Source organism: Amphibalanus amphitrite, unplaced genomic scaffold (assembly GCF_019059575.1).
Source record: "Amphibalanus amphitrite isolate SeventyFive unplaced genomic scaffold, NRLGWU_Aamphi_draft 000385F_arrow, whole genome shotgun sequence".
NCBI classification, from domain to species: Eukaryota; Metazoa; Arthropoda; class Thecostraca; order Balanomorpha; family Balanidae; genus Amphibalanus; species Amphibalanus amphitrite.
The window spans coordinates 408,536-422,718 of NW_024881879.1; positions in this window are offsets into that span (position 1 = coordinate 408,536).

Below are 14,183 nucleotides of genomic sequence, written 5' to 3' on the forward strand. Positions count from 1 at the left end.
CAATGGCTAAACCCTTCTCTTTTGGATGGTAGTGTCCCGTTGGAACGGTACCGTCCAAAAGGTCACGCTACTCAGCTACTCAAACGGTCACTTAGAAAGGCTCCTTTCAGATTTATATCCATTCAACGATTGTTTGGTGGGATGACCAGGGCCATCAGCCTGGACGAGGTATTGAGAGCTGATGTACCTAACAATATAAGATACCCGTTTAGTAGAATGATGATTGAATTGTGCAAAACCACAATTTAATTGAGTCGTTTATATCAGCATGCATGTTGCAGCTATTCGAATGGTTTGTTTACAAACCCACCCTCCTTGGCCTCAGCCACGATAGACAAAAATACTCTGCCTCAGCTTTACTCACGAGTCCATCCAGCCCCGTCCTCGTATTACAATAGCACCAAGCGGAGGCGGGTGGCACGACGCGCCCTTGGCCGGAGCTGGACGGAGCGGTGCGGGGGCGGGCCACGGGACTGACTGCCGGCCCGGAAATACCGTTCATCATTGGCACTGACATCACAGTCGACGGAGGCAGCGGCGGCCGCATCGGGAGCCGCGTATGGCAGCTGCAGCCAGGGACGGAGACGGCGTCCCAGCTGCCCCCGCAGCCCCCGCGGCCCGGCCCCGCAGCCTCCGCAGCCGCCCCCGCTAGTCGACTCGCAGCTTCTACAGCTCATAGTCTGACTCATATCCCTGGCTCACGGGTCTGACTGCATCATGGTGGTTAGTCACACAGTGATGATAACGAATAAAAAAGCCAAAGTTGTGAACTCGGAATTCGGATTCATTTCGTTCTTATTCAATACGACCAATTTCAATGCGACCAATCTATGCTCTAGTGCCCATGCCTCCTTATATCCTATGGAGCATGAAGGGCTGCCATCTCCCTCGCTGCATTTGGCGCTTAAAATGACGTAAGCGTCATTCGAGATAAAGCGGAAACCGAGAAACGGTGAACCATGCATTAGTCAGCAAAGACGTTGCATCGGTGCTATGCATGCATATGTCGGTACTCGGTATTAAACATAAATATGATAAATCCCTGTAGGATGTTGGTCAACTCACTGCACCTGCTGTTTCTGCCAACTGCCAACATTGTCTCTAAATCACGGGTGTCGCATACAGCCTGCCATTCAGCCGCGGATGAAACTGGGAGTTCACGGGGGAGAAGGTCCTATACACCTATCCGTGCTTCTATCCTCAGGATACTGAAATCCTTCTCCTCCACACCGCCACCCCCTTCCGGGCTGGACAGGCAACTTTATCTCATGCGGGCTGCTCCCTTGGAGCGGCACCGCTGCTCCCGAGGGAGCGTACCCCGTAGCCGGGTGCAGTGAGTGCCTTGGGGTTGGGTGGCCTGTCTTCGGACGGGCTCAGCCCCGGCGACTCACTAGGATGCCTGCCCAGACCAATGTCTCCCCCTAATTCCTATTATCCTTCCGGCTCTGCAATGGTCTTGTCGACCGAAAGGGCCTAACCCAACAAAACAAACAAACAAGGTCCTATACGACCAGGTGGCCGCGCCGCTGTGCCCCAGGCAGCGGAGGAGCCCTCCCCACAGGTGGAAGAGCGGCGATTCGCCAGGATTACGGCGTTATTGCAGTCACCGAGTGCCACTTTCGCCACATGTCTGGCTCAGGTGGCTCTGGCTCAGGTGGCTGGGTACGATCGGTGTAACCCGGTACTAAACGTCACCAGATGGCCAGCCGTACGGCGTTCGTGTGCGCTCTACCGCAAACCAACTCCGGATGCGGCGCTTTGTCGTTTGGCGTACGGTGGGTCAGGTGACAGAGCCGGCAGTCATGTCTGAGGCCCGGATATTTGGGGTATCTCGGAGCTGACATATGCCCGTCATTGGGTGACGGCTGACGGACGTGGATGTCGTAAATAATAAACGTTACTGAAGAAACATGCATTTTAGGAATTGTGGCGCAGTTTAGGGATTTTTAAGAGCTTTTATGTTTCGTGAGCCAGCTCGCTAATTCAAACGACCTACGCATATGTGCCTTTTATGTGTCTTATCTGTAAGTGTGCACTAGCCTGACCCAATGTTAGAGGGTAGGGTAAAAACAACGCGTGACGTATCAACTCAAGTGTATCTTTCAGGAAGCCTTCTGATTGCCGAGTCAGTGGAACGTGAGGCGCCTTACTGATTTTAAGCTCGCCAAATCCATTATAAGGCTTCCACTTTGCATAAACTGACGTCCGTCTGGCGGACAAATCCGCTGGCGGTCGGGTCATGAAGGCCGGGTCATGAGGGCTGGGTCGTAAAGAACGAGTCATCAGGGTCGGGTCATGAACTCATGCGTGATTCCGCTACCGAGGGCTTGGTGAGGTGCATTGGTCCCTCTCGAGCTAACCTAACCGTCTGACTCGAGAGACCAGGACCGTCCCCCCCCCGCCCCAACAAAAACTCCATGCTCTCGGCTCCATCAATGGCTGGTATCGAACGACTTCTCGTTTTTCCTTTCTTTCTGACAATGCGCTTCAAGTTCGGTGTTAAGTTTAAGACAGCCGGCCCTTACGGAGTGTTCGCCGACCAGGATCCCTTCCCTTGGGCGGCTACGTCCCGTTATGAGATGTCCTGCCGCCGTGTTTCTCGACGATTCCTTTCGTATCCAGTGTCCGCCGCCAGTGCTGTCAGAAAATGTGTCCGCCTTCCCAGACAGCGGCGGGATATAATGTTAGTAAAACATGCAGTGCTAGTCAGCCGTGCCAAGCTCTAATTAGCCTAGTCCGCACCACCCCTATCCCCGTCCGAGCCAAGATCAATAGTCGCTGGTCAGATCTTCTCGCTACTGGAGGCTGAGTTCTCGGTAGAATGGGTGCTACCAAGATTACTTTACTACGGTGCTACCACTGGCCATGCGCTGTCGAAGAACACCTACATCGTGTCATTATTGAGCAGCCTGCATGCACGACATCCGTGTATAAATGTCTGACTATCCAAATCTGACACATATGACATTTGTTTCAGGATACTTTCCGGGTGACTGGATTGAAAATATTTTGTGAATCATTTCAGTGTTTAGGAATAAGTCAGCCATGAGTCAAACGCAGCCTTCTATCCCATACTTACCATGAATCAACCGCATACTTCTAAGTTCTATGCTCCATCTTTGTCGTGAATCAAGTATCAACCGTGGCCTTTCTAATCCATCCCTGTCAGTGTCGTCAGTCAACCGTGGCCTTTCTATCCCATCCTTCACTTATCCAAGGTCTTTCCAGCCACTGCGTCCCGTTAGCCATGGGTGTGGCCGGTCGTAAGACCGTGAGTCGCCCCGTGCCGGCCCCAGTTCTAGCGCCGCCGGCGAGGGCGCGGCGCACATCCTCTATAGCTCACATGGTCAGCCTGAGGTCGACCGCCCTCCCCTCCCGTCCGATAGGGCTATCAGGGCAGTGCAAGCGCCTCCCCCCCGCTCGGGGACACCCCTGTGGCCATGAACCGCAGATACCGCCGCTGCAGATAGGTCCAACTGCGCCACTGGCCAGTACTCTGTACCGAAACAAACGGATGTGGTGGCGCTGGGTTGAGATTGTTTTATGTTTGAAGTTCAACCACCACCATGCCTTTGACCGCAGAGCGACAGTTGCTGCACTTTTGCAGTTATAAGTGCGAAGAAAGAGAGCACATATAAACAAAAACACTTATGCTTAGAGCAGCAGATAATAGTTCCGGTTACAAGTAACAAGTAACCATGTACGATTTACCATAATTCTGGCAGTGCCGACTACTGACTGCCAAACCAAATCACCTTACCTAATGCAGCAACATTGGTCAATTGGGCATACGATTTGCCTCATACCTAATTTTTCACATGATTAGATTACTTATTTATCGGTGATCGAAAATTTAGATCCGTTTAAAAAGTAGGTAGGCGAAGAGACGGTTGGCACTCTTGAATTTATGTATAGGTTATCATTACACTTAAGTTACATTCATAAAATCATTTTTAACGTTACATAGGTAGGTGTCTGTCTACTTCATTAAATTTGATGTAATGGATTGTGATTTTTTCGCCATGAATCATGATTACTGTAAACAAAAGGATAGAGACGAACACTCATTCTGTGTTTTGGTCTTTTCGATTGCTAAAATTATACATTTGTGTAATGTTAATGCTAAATTTCTATCCCATTTTACTTACTTTATTAAATAATTGACTTTCTTTCGGAGCTGTACAAGTCTGCAACAATCCTTAATATAATTTAAATAGGTATGCATGCAAAAATACATTACAGAAGGTATGCTGCAACGTTCAACGGCTAAACGGCTTAACCTGAATTTTTTACAGTGGTTTTGGCACCAAGCCATTAAATAGCATCGCAGTAAAATTATTCACTGACTCAATATGACATCAAACATGGCTCGCCTTTGAGCTCGGCTGCTTATCACATCAAAAGCTGTCTTATTGGTTATAAAAGGGCGAAATACTTCCTGAAATCTTCATGGAAACCGGTCTGGAATATGGCAAGGGCGAAATATTGGTACAATGAGTTTTCGTCTTTCCTTTACGAAATCGCAGTTTAGAGCATCGTCAGATGATAGGTACCTATGTGATGTTGTTGATTAGATTATTGTTCATTTCATTCCATATTTAGAGAATGATAATGGCAACAGAGACTATCCAACATATAAGAAATGTTCCACACCGTTTATTTTATGCTGCTTTTAGGGTGAATGTCATGTGAAGGAGTATTTTATATTAAATACCCCAATTAAACTACAATGTATGTAAGGTATTGTTGAATAGACTAGTGAGGAGGGCATGAATGGCATGAACTATAATAACAGTTCCGCCACTTCACAGAATGACTCACACACCAGCCATCCGCACAAAGCGCGCGTCGCAGTAGCGTCCATGGTCGTCGCCTGCGGCGTCCGACGCGACGACCTTGCTGTCGTCCGACGACCCTGTCCGCCTCATGTCTGTCGTGTCCTCGAGGCTGTTCCAAGAACCACGCCCGGCGCCGCCCCCGCCACAGAGCCAGAGACGAGACGGACTGCCACAGAGCGCTGGGATGTGACTGGTCGGATTGTCACAGGACCATTTTAAGTTTTATCATAGATAAGATGTGACCGGCAGGGCAGACAGCGATATGTGTTCCATGGCCTCTGCAAGCCGTGTGTTATACTGTGGTATGTTTTTCGCACTTGTGAATATTTTATGATACCAAGAGCTGTGAATTTAATGACACCTATTACGCATTTAAATTAAAATTATTTAATGTTTTATGTGAAACGTACAATTTTCGCCAGTACTGAGCACCTGCTTCTTTTAAATTCACCTGAACCGGTGTACATACGAGGGGGGTACCGAGGGGGTACCCAAAAGTAACGGGAATCGTTCTCTGTAGGCCAAGCCAGTTGTAGCTCGGCATTGCCCTGCTAGGGGCAAACCAGTCTGGCCCCTGGGACTTAGTCTGCACCGTGAGGTGACGAAATAAAGAGGCGCGGCCGCGTGGCTCACGTATTTATTGAAGCACTCCCGCCCGATCCGTCGTTTTTTATGTATAGCGGAACTGAGCAACAACGCGCATCTGTGAAATTTTGTTTCCTGCTGGGGAAGTCCGCGACTGAAACGGTTCCAATGCTTCAAGTAGCATACAAATATGCTGCCGTAAGCAAGACGCGGGTTTATGAATGATTTTCGCACTTCAAAAGTGGTCAAATGTTATCCCAAAAGCGCCCCCAAAAAGCTTGCCAAGTGAAGTCAAATGTCAAGACAATGCTGATTAGTTTTTTCGATGCAAAGGGAAGTGTGCAAAAGGAAATTGTTCCTCCCTGGTCAAACTGCCAATCAGACGTTTTACTTGGACGTTCTGCGGCGTGTGTGAAACACGGTGAGACGAAAACTCCCCGACAGGTGGCGAAGCGGGGAGTGGTGATTTCATCGCGACAGTGTGCCAGCGGTACGAGGGGTACCCCCTCGTACCATGAGCGCCTAAAGGCTCTTGCCTCTCGGCATGGCCGTGCAGGGTCGCCAACTGACCGGCTGCCAAAGCCAACTACCGCTTGGTCAGGCAGAAAGGTGCCCGAGGCGTTTCGTTACCAGGCGGGGCATGCCGCGGGGTCACCGAGTAACAGTCTGGCCGTCTTCGCTTCCCTCGAACGAAATTCAGCTCCTCGCCAGCCGAAACTTGGACGGCTTCTAGCTCTGTCTAGACGCGAGGTTTGGCGCGTCGGCTTTCTGTCGTCTGGCGCAGCGGTCAGCCAACTGGCAGGCTCAGACGACCCGAGGGGAGCGGGGGTCGGGCGCGACACGACGGCGGCGGCGCCTGTCATCCGAGCCGGACACCCTCTCCGTCACGGTGCGGCCGCCCTGTCGGAGCCTGATTCAATCAGGCGCGCGCTGATTCAGCGTCTGGCGCGGCGGACGCGCGACACTCTCAGTGAACGGGGGCCAATCGCCCATCAAGGTCCCTCTCTGATGAACCCAGCGCGTCAACAGGTGGGGAGACTGCGCAATTCCACATCCCGCTGGCTGGGAACTGATGGTGGTGGTGATTTGAAATCTAAAATATTCCAAACAAGACGGGACATATGGATTGAAAGGGATGTTTTTGCCGACATCTGAGAGTGGTCGGGCATGGTCCCGGTCCGGCGGTACCCCGGTCCCAGATCCCTGCTGATGGCGCCCCGTGGATTCCAGAGGCGATCCCCGGTCGACCATGGGTCCTGTCGTCCCCTCCTCCCAGTCGCCGATGTGTCCTGAGGTCCCCCCTTCCCTGCGTCGTAAACATTGCATTGGACTGGAGTCTGAGACAAACCTGAACGAGTGCATTTACATTTATAATGTGGCATCGGTTGACCATTCCGCACCTCCGCTCTGCTGTATGCCAGCACATTTTCGACACCAGAGTTATTTCATTGACCTTTTAATCCTCCACATAGCCCCAGTATTATTCCATCAACCTCTCAACCTCAATGGAAACTATACGCGAATGTTATTGCATCGATCTCGTGAAATAGCCGCTCTTATCACGAGGCACGTTTACGGCAAAATGTCGCTGCCATTGTATATAAACATTCGCACGTGACAGACGTGCGAATGTTTATGCCGTGTCCCATGACCCTACCGTCTACAAGAGGTGATGGTAAGACCGACCGCGCCACGCGACGGCCCTGAAGCTTTCCAGCCGCCATCCACCAGTCCGGACATACCTCTGTCCCTTTCCCACGTCGCAGCCGGTTGCACGGGTCCGGTCCGACGGCTGCCGACCTTGCACGGACCCTCACCCGGGCGTCTGACTGCAGTGACCGGCCCCCGTGACCTGAGGTGGCTGGACGGTGCTGCCATCCGCGGCCGGCGCGGAAACCAAACTCTCCCGCCATACGCGTGGCGCGCGCAGACAGGGTGTGTTGGACGGCCCTGGCGGCGGCCGCTATTGAAGACAGGCGGTGTGGGCGGCCCTGCTGCGGGGGCGGTACATTCCTCGCCGCTCACCGGCGCGGCGGCGAGGCGGCGGTGGTGGTGGCGTCACGTTTGGGGCACGTCCGGCCCTGAAGGAGCGCAACTCCCCTGACCCGGACCCGATGACTGAACGAACCCCGCGCCCCGTCTGGCGCACTGCTCGAACCCCGGGGACATGGGGAAGTGGCTGCTCGGAGAACGCGCGAACTTGATCACGGGGGCTTATGGAGGCCACTTGGGGCACGCTGAATTAATTGGAAATGGATCTGGTGTACAGTCTGTCTTAAAAGTACCGCGCAAAGTGACGGTGGATCCATCGAGCCTGACTGAGCAAGGGCCTGCTAAATTTGGGTCACCGAAGCAATTGACATCCTTGTCCATTCCCTAGGTCAATTGGTCGGTGACTTAAATTAAAACAGGCCCTTTCTCAGTCAGTCTTGATGGATCCACCGTCACTTTGCGCGGTACTTTTAAGACAGACTGTACATACAAGTCTTTTGCTGAATAAGTTATCCTGAAGTTAAACAAACATAACCCGAATAAGACTTGTAGGACGGTCATTCAAGGAACGCCAGCAGACGACACCGTGTTATCATTGGCAAGTGTTGGTGGTGGTGACTGGTGAGCCTTGATTTTTTAATTTCTGTGCATTTTCCTTCGCGTCTTCTTCGGTCTCTTACTACACTTGCCTCCCCACTCTTATGAGGTAGGCTCACTACCGAACAGAGCTGACGACCGTTTCCAAAACCACGCCACCTCCAGGCTGTCCGCCTACCGCTTCCAAAACGGACATCGCTGGCAACACTGACTGTCCGGCGTCCGTATCCCCGTTTGCAGGGCGCTGGTCGCGGGCGAGGGCGGAGGGCAGCGGCCGTGCCCATATTTGTACACTCACACTACACCCATGTGACGTGATCGCTGTTCCCTGACCGGCCGCTCCTTGACGTCACACGAGGTCCGTGGAACCAGCTGAGCGGTCTTTGTAGCTGCTCAGCTCAGCGTGCGTGCAGAGGGCTGCAAATCTGAGGTCAGTTCCACCCGGAGCCTTCTTAGAATCGCAAACCGTGGGTGAGCTGCTAGTCACGATTTGTGCGGTAAGGATTTGGGGCAGGTCATGGAAAGTTAAGCGGTTTCTTACCTTTTTTGCATCGACATGCAAGTATATATCAAGAAGACCTGTACTAAGTTTTGATTTATCAGTAGGCCTACAGGAAAAGATTGTTGCGCTGCCTGCGCTGCCGGATATTGAACTTCAACGTCACGCAATCGAACAGGAACTAAATATGTTATAAGGTAGGTATGTATGCATGTATGTATGCATATATGTATGTATGTATGTATGTATGAATTTACGGCGTTAACTTATCCCCTTACTAGACCGAGGTCCAAGGGCTGTTCTCGAGTCAATAGAATATAGGAATACAAGAGAATATAGGAAAAGGAACACTTTTGTTCCCGGCAGTATAAGTCGAAGAGGGGGTGCTCAGAGCAACTAGGTACTCCAAATCAGATTCTATGGATTCGGATATAACTACGTTTATAAGTCAAGCGATTGGAACAGAAATGCATTTAGGAGATGCTAGCAGCCCTTATAACTATTTATGATTCAGGAAGTTTGTCAATGCCTCGGAAAAATATGGCCGGACAAAGTAATTCGCAGACAGAAAAAAAACTGATAGTGAGTAGGTACGCCGAAAAATGTTAGAAGCGATTACAGGGAAAGGTGTTTGAAAAGGGAAGCAAAGCTGGGAATAAAGCTACATTTTGCAAAGGGTTTCGTAATACATTGACCTTCAATGAAAATGTCAGGAACCGGTGAACGGGAAAATGGATACATATAGTACAAATGGAACCTTTGTGAGCGTGACTTTGAAACAAAAGGAGATTTTTTGGTCGCTGATCCCAAGGACTAAATTTGAGGAAAATTTTGTTATAGGTCACGAATTCAAGGCACCGGCCGACCGTTGCAGAGTGGGGTCACGGGTCATGTACCCTATGGGGTCCCTGGGCGCCCGCTGAGGGGTGCCGGGTCACGAGGCTCGCTGACGGCTGAGGTCACGAGGACCCGGGACTCGCTGCTCCGGCTTCAGGGGCGGGGTTGGCGATCGCGTGCCTCCCGACCTCAGCGGCCGCATACGGCCCGGCTGACCTCGCAGAAAATAGCCGGTGTCCGTCGGCGCGGCGCGGTAGCCTTCGCCGGCGGTGTGGCGCAGTCTGGTGGCCTTCACCCGACCATCCGCCACCCCCACGTCGGCCGGGCTCGAATCGATGCGTTGCAGCGCAGTCGGCCGCCGCACCCCGGACCGGCCTTGAACTGCGTCTGACCGGATGGTAAACAGCGGCTGCGGGCCTCGCGGCCCGGCCGGCCGGCTCAGCTACGCACAACCGGTCTGCGCCGGCTCCGCGGGCCCGCGCCGTGGCACGCACCCCACCTCCCGCCCCCTTCCCGCCGCGCTGGCCTCCCGGATGTTTTCATAAGAGGGCTCTGGGTCTGGGATTTCCGTTGCAGAGGCAGTCGTGTCAGTCGTGTACGAGAAGAAAAAACATAGTAGAAGGTGCAAGCCGATGCAATGTAAAAGAGGAAAGAGTTAGGCGTAAGTTATTTGATGGTATTGATTTACCAAACCACTTGCTCATCGATCAGACAGTGAAGCTGTTTGATTTCATACCGGCAGTATGCAGGAAGTTAGGCAGAGTGCGTCTGATCATATCACGGATTAAAGAACATCTTCATTTTCAATGAACCGCTCCTGCATTTTCTTATTTGTCAAGCGGTGGGAGATTTCCGCAGGGGAGAAAGGGATGAATATTGCTGCATAACTATAGTCTAGCAAACCTAAGATAGAACGGATTGAAAGCGTAACAACCATTGATGTACGTTTTGATGTTGAATAAAATATACGAAGAATATTTCTCTCACGAGACATATATTATCGGTCAATGCTCACGACTTTTTTACGCGAAGTTTCTTCGGACCATACACGTCCAGTGATCAAAACACGTGGCAAAATGGTTCAGGAGCTTTAGTTCCGGTTCTTTCTTAGGTTTGCCAGACGTAGTGGACAGTGCGCACTATCGCAATTCATAATTCAACTTCATACTATACACAACTGACGATCCGTTACCAATTTCCCAACCGATCAATACGTCGATATCCCTCAATGCATCACGTCAATTTCTCTAATACAGTCGACTGCCGACCAGATAGGCGCAGCCACGGATCGATCTGATTCCGTTCGTATCGACCGCTGGGCTCGGCTCACATTGATCGGTGGGTCACCAGTGCGTAGCTAACGTTGTCTGTAGGGACGAGCGGTAACTGCGGCAGCTGACCTGAGCCCGGGCGAGGACTGGCCGAGCACTGACCCGTACTATAACTAGCAGTGACCAGCACGCACTTACCGAGCCCACTGACTGAGCACTGCACTAAACGGGCGAGCCCTGACCGACCGGACCCCAGCTGTTTCCCGTGACAGCTGCGCGGTGTACGGGGCATGCTCCCTTGGGAGAGTTCATATTTTGCTTGATTTGGCAGTGAAAGGAATTCATAGCTCATTTGCTACTATTCGTTACTAGGTATGCTTAGTTTTGAGCTTTATCATTTCTCAGAATATGCAATTTTTGACCAATCATACAGATGCTGTCAACATAAGTTTTACTTTTTCCATTTATAAATCCATATTAGAATTACCAGTCGCACAGCGTTACTCTAAGGTCCTTCCTAGTTACTCTGACCAAAATAATTTTTGATAAATCATCAAGCATGTGGTGAAGTGTCCTTCGCGAAGCGACACAGCTGACTCAAATATCTTCCTCGATTCAGCGCCTGGAAAGTGTGTGTGTGTGTTTTTTTCAACATAATATTAACAGGTAATTACATTTCTTTAATTCGCAAAGCGAATGTAATGAACGAACCATTAAGATTAGGTAAGTTCTAAAGTCAATAGCCGAAAACAGCCTCAAGCTGAGCTTCACTGAAATTAAAATAGCTAAATGTTTACGTTTAATTAATGGCATAATCCCTCTGTTACATTCTTACATATCGCTAATTCCATCGCTTGCATTAAGCCACCATTGCTTTTGGTAATAACGGGTAAAATAAACAGATAGGTACTGATCCAGGTCATGTCCTCAAACGAGCCCTCTAACGAGCCTCGTTTTTCAGCGATCGATGGGTCGGCTCAGCTCTTAGAAGCCACCCATGCCAACAAGATGTAGCGATTAGCGGGACTAATAGCGCACTCACAGATGGGGTGCCAGTCGGTCGGTCCGCTATCTCAGCTGCTCGGGCCGCGCGCCCACCGACACAACTGGCTTCTGAGCAGTTCACGGAACGACCGAAAAAAAAAAACTGGTCTGCCTCGGGGGCGGGCAACCCACTGTGTCGGCGGGTGCAGACTCTCTCCGGTAAGCGCCCGGGCGGGGCGGGGCGGAGGAGGGGCGGGGGTGGGAGAGGGGCGGAGCCCGTCAAGGTTACCCGGCCGGCCGGCCTGCGTCGTAGACGCCAAGTATCGGCGGCCGTTTCCATGGATACGACCGACCACGACCCGACGCCAGCAAGGACGCCCCCGCGCCGGCCGCCAAATGGCAGGGAGGTTCCAGCGAACTTCCCCTCCCCCTCCCCCGACCCCACAGGTAGAGGAAGGCTGAGACTGCCCCGGGCAATTGTTTGTGGTGCCGGAAAGCAGGCGAGGCCGCTCATCAACGGAATGGGGAGTCCATCAAAGGAAATGGCTATCATTTATAATGGGGCAGTGTCGGTGAACTCAAATAAAAGTTTGACTGCTCGTGTTTGCAAAACCTGGAAAACAGGATAATTATACGTAAAACTGTCCTTATTTGAAGATCGCATATGACATTTCAAATGACATATTTCTCAGGCAAACCATCTAAAATGTAATTAAGTGATTACGGAGCGAGCGAAGCGAGCGGAGTCTTTCCTTAGATTAACGGAAATTTCTGAGTATGAGCGGCCGGCCGGCCGGCCGTGGTCACGCTTTTGCGAGGCTTATATCTCAGCAACCACTTAACCGATTTACATGCGGTAAATTTTGTAGGGTAGCTTCATTCCTTCTACCAAGTATTGGACTATTCCCGATGCATGTGGGTGACCCCTTATGCACGTGCCACGTGCAAAACGAAGAGGTGTCACTTTTGTAATTGTTGCAATATCTCGGTAACTACTTGGCCGATTGCGCTGAAAGTTGGCATGTAGGTAGGCACCCACTAGGCACTGCATATCCATGTGCCAGAGTTGGGGTGCTGCTGCACGTGCGCACGTGCAGGGGTCGTTTCCAGATCTCGAGAACGGCTCGACCGATTGCGCTCAAATTTGGTACACAGTTAGGGACCGGTTAGTAGGGTGCCGTGCACAAGTCAGTTGGGACCCATTTTGCACGTGCGCACGTGCAGGGTGCCGCTTCCAGATCTCGAGAACGGCTGGGCCGATTGTGCCCAAATTTGGCACATCGCTAGAGACCGGTTAGTAGGGTGCCGTGCACAAGTCAGTTGGAGGTACCCCCTCGCAATTTCGCACGTGCAAGGCCCACCCTCTCGCTCGCTTCGTTAGTCGCCCCAAAAGGCGTTATACTGGTAAATAGTTAGGTAATATTACTATCGCGAAAGTGAATTCCCTGGTAAAGGTGAAAGAAAATCACCAGGAAAAATCAAGGCAATGCTAAAAAGAGACGCGTGTATAAGGCTGAAATAATCATGACCCATCCTCCTTCATGATATAAATGAATGGCAAACTTTTCACTTTCTACCTTTGGCATCGCTTCTCCTGGCTATATGAATCGTCTCCCGGTGAAATCAGACTGGTTGCAAATTAGTTAGCTGGAAGGAGCAGATCTTTCATCAGTTGTTCCCGGTGACCGGTGCCGCCGAGCCTCCTGGGAAGCCGTCGAGTCGGTCTGGGTGAGGCCCACGAGGACCTCCTGGTTGCGTTGGTACCCGACCACTCCATAAACAGGTCCGTCTGTAACGGGCCTGCTCCGCCGCCGGCGCCGCCCCGTCCCGTACGGGGCCTCCCGTTACCAGGCGCACCCGCCACCGAGGGCCCCAAAGTCCGATAGCTATACCGACTGGTCAGCAGTCTATTGCGCAGATCTACTGTCCGATATTTTGTTTATTATCCTCACTGGCTCATCGTTGATGGCGAGACGTTCGCTGATCATTGATAAGCTTAAGGCTGTAAATTGTAAGCTCTGTAAAGGAACAACTTGCTTGCAAGGTTTGCTCCCTTCGATTTACTTGCAAGCTATGTTGTTTTTAGCGGTCAATCCTCCATTTTTTTTTTTTTGCGACGTGCAATAAACCGAGGCCATGGCTATAAAAAAGCTGCTGGAGCTGTGTGATCCAGCTACCGCGGCAATTGCTGTGTGAACCGGCCTCGCGGCGCCATCCGCCACTCCTCCATTGACCCAAGGTCGGGTCGCCGCTGCAGCTGCTGCCTCCGCCCGGCGTCCCGGCCGAGGAGTCCCTCCCATGTCAGCAGAACGCTGCCTTCTGACAGATGCCCCATTGTTGCCCTGACAGCACCACTCGCCAGCTGCTCCCGGCAAATGGTGAATGAATAATTTTCGGCAGATGGCGTCGGAAAGAGGCCAGTGACTTGCATCTCATGGTATGTAAATCATATACCTACTTTGATTGTTTATTTTCTTTGAACAACGAACTGCAGACTTCTACAGCCCACTTATCGCTCAAGAAATGCAACCGACAACATGCTAGACATGAAAAGGCTTCATAGCCCGAAGTTACGCTCAC